At 38.6% G+C, this 5842-nt stretch overlaps 1 protein-coding gene across 13 annotated transcripts in view; it reads left to right on the forward strand.

Moving 5' to 3' along the window:
- TLCD4 (TLC domain containing 4) overlaps positions 1-5842 on the forward strand; it is a 113410-nt gene that overhangs the window by 20241 nt on the left and 87327 nt on the right. For 7 of the 13 annotated variants that reach the window (XM_017879799.1, XM_017879804.1, XM_017879800.1 and 4 more), the window contains exon 3: positions 2300-2491. The exons of 4 other annotated variants lie outside the window; for them this stretch is intronic. The gene's annotated coding sequence lies outside the window, so the exon portion shown is untranslated. The remainder of the gene's footprint in view (positions 1-2299; positions 2492-5842) is intronic. 2 more of the 13 variants (XM_017879802.1, XM_017879810.1) reach the window with 1 other exon arrangement.

The raw sequence follows: 5842 nt of genomic DNA on the forward strand, positions 1-5842 counted from the left end.
AATGAGATTGAGTCTTACTTTGTTGCTCAGGCTGGAGTGCAGTGGCACGATCTTGGCTCACTGCAACCTTTGCCTCCCAGGTTCAAGTGATTCTCCTGCCTCAGCCTCCCGAGTAGCTGAGATTACAGGCATGCACCACCATGCCTGTCTAATTTTTGTATTTTTAGTAGAGACAGGGTTTCACCATGTTGGCCGGGCTGGTCTTCAATTGCTGACCTCAGGTGATACACCCGCCTCAGCCACCCAAAGTGCTGGGATTACAGACGTGAGCCACTGCACCTGGCCAGAAGAACTCCTTCAGGTAGGCAGTGAAACTCCACTGGATTTAATTAACAGAAGATGTTTCTTCAACTCCTATGTAAGAAAGAAGAGAGATTGGAAGATAGAGCTGGTAGAAGTTCTACTTAACTTCTCAGGAACCCCCTACTCTTATGTAAAGTTGAGGAGAATCATGAAATGTTTAGAGATAATTTCCTATAGAAACTAGAGGAAGGGCTGAATTCTGGTTCAGAGAGATGAAGGAGTAAGAAGGATCTCAGTGAGTTATTTTTATATTGACTTTCTTATAGAATGATTGGGCTTTACTGTTGTAATGGTACAAGCCAAAGAAGACCAAAATGATTAAAATCGCATCTAAATTATTTAGGAGACATGATTTTGAACTTCAGCTCTGTTTGTTCATCCCATCCCCTACAAATCAATATGACAAGTGTTGAAATGTGACAGTGGTGTATTTAGCTATTGGTTATAGTTTTTTATTTCCCAAGAATGTCTTGTATGACTAGCAGTCATAATTTACACAATTGTTTCCAAAGTTTCCCATAATACTCTTACAATGTGCATTATTTGTTAAGCGAATTAGTAATTTGTATTAAGACAAAGTGAACTGAAATCAAGTTCATTTCACCTCTATGTTGATGCATTAAGAGGACGACTTTCTCTTTTTGTATTAATAAAACACTGTGTGCCTAAAACAGTGTTAAAAGCCAAATGCTGATAGATTTTAAATATCTGGTAGAGGATTTTATCAACAAACCAGAGGGCTTTGTAGGAGCCATAAAAGGGGAGGCAAAGCAGCCCTTTATATCACCTGGCTGTATTTTATTAACTTTAGGTAATTGCTCAGGATAAAGAAGGAGGGGAAACACATCATTCTCTCTAGAATATAGATTATCAGGTAAGACTCTCCTTCAGCCACAGAACTTTGAGCTTCCTAAGCAAATTCCTTGACAAGCTGAGAACAGTGGGAACATATAGATAGCACCCACCTTGCAGGGTAAATGTAAGTTGCAAAGGTGTACAGATGCTCCTTTACTTAGGATGGTGTCGTGATTAGGTATGTTAAACCCATCATAAATGGAAAATACACTTAAGTCAAAAATGGGTTTAACATACCTAATCTACTGAACATCATAGCTTAGCCCAGCCTACTTTAAATGTGCTCAGAACATTTTTAGCATGGCTCACACCAGAAATCCCAGCACTTTGGGAAGCTGAGGTGGGTGAATTGCCTGAACCCAGGAGTTCGAGACCAGCCTGGCCAACATGGCGAAACTCCATCTCTACAACAAATACAAAAAATTAGCTGGGCGTGGTGGGGTGCACCTGTAGTCCCAGCTACTTGGGAGGCTGAGGCAGGCGTGGATTGATTGATCCCAGATGGTCAAGACTGCCGTGAGCCCTGATCATGTCACTGCACTCCAGCTTGTGTGGCAGAGTGAGACTCTGACTCAATAATAATAATAATAATAATAATAATAATAATACTTTCAGTACAGTATTCAATACATTATAGAAGATATTCAGTACTTTATTATAAAATAGGCTTTGTGTTAGATGATTTCACCCAGCATCGGGAGAGGGTATAATTGTACCACATATCACGAGCCTGGGAAAAGATCGACTTTACAATGCAGTGAAACACATTTGGTAGAAGAATCTTGAAGGAATGCCTTTCATTGCATTATAAAGTCAAAAAATTGTTAAGCTGGACTATTGTAAGTCAGGGACTATCTGCATAAGACAGATTTATTGAAAATAAATCCCCTAAAATATCCTTTTCCCTAAAACTAGATTGTCTTCAGGTAACTGATAATCCAGGTGTATTCAGTGATTTCACTCTCAGAACATTTGTGAGACTTAGAATTGTACTTTGGACTTTAATCTACCATAATGTTGCCTCCTCCATGGGTGGTGGGTTTTGATAGTTAGGCACTTGTCCAGAAAAGTTGGATTTTGGATGAATATATTACTTCATTTGTTTCTAAATTCATAAAATATTATTTTTTATTGGTGGCAGCAATAGAGACTAATTAGAAAGAACAAGTGCAGAAAGAAGACTACTACGAAGAGGACTAGTTTGGAGGCAGTTGTTCTAGTGCAGACACTGAATGCTTCTGTGGGACCAGGAAGAAGTAAATGATGACTCCCAGGTCTTCCTGATGGCTTGGTGGATCTTGTAGCCATGTGGAGAGATAGAGAATCACTGTAGGTAATATTCCATTTGAGAACTTGTTATTGAGAAAGGCTCAAATTCTGAAAACCTCAATTTCTATCCATAAATGTTAAGAGGTAAAGTGAGTTTCTTACCTGTAACAAAAGAAACAATTTCAATGCTAAAAAATTCTGACATTTACTTCAACTTCATTTGAATTTGATATGTTTGTGAAGTTATCTGGTATTTTCTACTTACCACAGAGAATTTTAAAATCTGAGACTTTAAACATAATTTTCCTTATTGAAAATAAATCCCCGTAAAATGTCCTTTCCCCTAAAACTAGATTGTTTCCTTTTTTAAAATCAAAAATGGGCCAGGTGTGGTGGCTCACGCTTGTAATCCTAGCACTTTGGGAGGCCGAGGCGGGTGGATTGCTTGAGCTCAGGAGTACGAGACCAGCCTGGGCAACATGGTGAAATCCTGTCTCTACCAAAAATTACCTGGGCATAGTAGTGCATGCCTGTGGTCCAAGCTACTTGGGAAGCTGAGATGGGAGGACTGCTTGAACCTGGGATGTGGAAGTTGCAGGCAGCCGAGATGGCACCACTACACTCCAACGTGGGTGACAGAGTGAGAGCCATCTCAAAACAAACAAATAAAACAACAACAAAACCAAATAAAAAATTCTTAATCTATTGCAAAGTATAACAAAAATATTTTGAAAAGGGATGGCAATGGATAAATTTTCAAAACCGTTACTTGCTGGAGGACAAAAAATGATTTTCAATTAAAATGCACAGCAGGCAGGTCAAGATTAAGTGGGAGATCTGAATGCAGCATATGCATTTTCCATATAAATAATAACTGTCATTTTTTGATGCTTCTGACTTCTCATATAGAATGTCTAAAACAGGGACTTCAGTTAGTGATACACATGATTCATATGTATGGGTTGAGCTGCTTATAGTAACACCATTGCAGGAATGATAGTTGTAATAACATTAGGTAAATTTTATTGGGAGATAATAAATTTGTAAGGGAGATAATATGTTTGCATATTTAACAATAGTCATAAAAATTGCTCTTTTAGGCTGGGTGTGGTGGCTTGCGCCTGTAATCCCAGCACTTTGGGAGGCTGAGGCGGGCAGATCATCGGGTCAGGAGATCGAGACCATCCTGGCTCACAGGGTGAAACCCCGTCTCTACTAGATACACAAAAAATTAGCCGGGCATGGTGGCGGGCGCCTGTAGTCCCAGCTCCTCGGGAGGCGGAGGCAGGAAAATGGCTTGAATCCGGGAGGCGGAGCTTGCAGTGAGCCGAGATTGCGCCACTGCACTCCAGCCTGGGCGACAGAGCGAGACTCAGTCTCAAACAACAACAACAACAACAACGACGACAACGACAACAACAACAAAAATTGCTCTTTTAATTTTAACTATTTTAGGGTAGTTTTTGTTTCTATGATGTGGTTGGTTTATATCACTACAGAAATATGATTATTTTGGAATTGAATATTTTAGCAGGGGATGGCAATAGAGCAGGGGCTCTTTATACTAAGGAATATTTCTAAATTCTAAAGTTGTATTTAGCTATAAGGTCTATGAAAACTACTTATGAATAGTTTATAAACTTTATTTAAAAAAATTGTTCATAGGAACAGGATAGGGACCATGTTAGTTCTGATTTTAATCATATTGATGCATGGGTTCTTCATGTTTCAAAACAGTAAGCAGGAATTTTATATGCTGATAAACAGTGATACTCTAGTGTTATCCAAGCAACATCTGTTAACAAGGCATTTTAGATCTAGAAGTAAACAAAAAAAAGATATAGCTTTGTAAATTTCCCTCTTTTTCAAAAATGATGGTGGGGAGACCCAATCTGAAGAGGCTGTAGTGAGAGATGAATGCTCCAAAGTCAGAGAGTAGTGAGGAAGTAGAATAACAATATGTTTATGGGATGAGGTTGGTTGGTTTTAATTTGCATATAGTTTTACGAATGAAGGCCATTTATAATGTGTAAAGGTCCTTTATATTTCTTTTTCTGTGATATCTGTTCACGTTTTCTAATTTTCTCTCAAATGTCTGGTTTTTTTCTTCTTTGATATATAAGCTTCTTATATATTAAAAAGGTTAGCCCTTTATCTGTGATTTGAATATCAGATTTTTTTTCCAGTTTGTAATTTGTGTCTCATCCTTGCTTATGCTGTTATTGTTATTTTTGCCAGGTAGTAGTTTCTGATTTTTTAATTAGTTAGATTTATTACTCTTTTACGGCTTTTCGATTTTGAGTCACAATTAGGCCTTCCCATTCCTTTTTACAAATTCCAAGGTAAAGAGATAATTCGTCCATATTTTCTTGGAATGCATTTTTTTGTTTTTGTTTCTGTTTTGCTCTGTCATCCAGGTGGGAGTGCAGTGGTGCAATCATGGCTCACTCTGGTTTTGACCTTCTGGGCTCAGCCATCCTCCCGCCTCAGATTCTGATTTTTTGTAGAGAGGAGGTCTCACTATGTTGCCCAGGCTGGTCTCAAACCCCTGGGCTTAAGCAATTCTCCTGTCTTGGCCTCCCAAAATGCTGGCATTATAGGTGTGAGCCGCTGTCCCTGGCCTTTGTAATACATTTGTATATTCGTATTTTACATTTAAGTCTTTGGCCCATTTGGAATGTTTACTAGTATACAGAATGAGATGTAGATTTAACTTTATTTTTTCCAGGTGCTATTCATTTATTGCAGGGTCCATCTTACCCCACTGACTTGAGATGCTGCTTATGTGGGTCTATTTCTGGGCTTTCTATTTAATTCCATTAGCCTATCTATTCCTATGGAAATCACAAAGTATTAATTATTGAGATTTTGTAGTATTTTTTAATATATAGAAGGTCATTCCTTACTCACTGATCTTTTAAAAATAGTTCTTCTGGTAATTCTTGTTTGTTTATTTTCCCATGTGGACTTTGGAATCATTTTGTCCTATTCCAGAAAATTGCCAATTAGTGTTTTCATTGATATTGTAATACATTGAAAAATTAGGGGTGCGTGCAGTGGCTCACACCTGTAATCCCAGGACTTTGAGAGGCTGAGGTGGGCAGATAACTTGAGCTTAGGAGTTTGAGACCAGTCTGGGCAACAAGGCAAAACCCTATCTCTGCAAAAAAAAAAGCAAAAATTAGGCCTGGTGGGTGTGCCTATAGTCTCAGCTATCCAGGAGGCTGAGGTGGGAAGACTGTTTGGGCCCAGGAGGTTGATGCTACAGGGAGGGAGATCTCATTTGAGCCAGAATTGTGCCACTGCCCTCCAGCCTGGGCGACAGCCTGAGACCCTGCCTTTAAATAAATAATAAATAAATAAAATTAAAACTTAGGGAGCATTTACATACATTGACTTTTTCTTTTTTTTTTTT

The sequence above is a fragment of the Rhinopithecus bieti genome, unplaced genomic scaffold (genome assembly GCF_001698545.2).
Source record: "Rhinopithecus bieti isolate Rb0 unplaced genomic scaffold, ASM169854v2 scaffold_11919, whole genome shotgun sequence".
Lineage (NCBI taxonomy): Eukaryota > Metazoa > Chordata > Mammalia > Primates > Cercopithecidae > Rhinopithecus > Rhinopithecus bieti.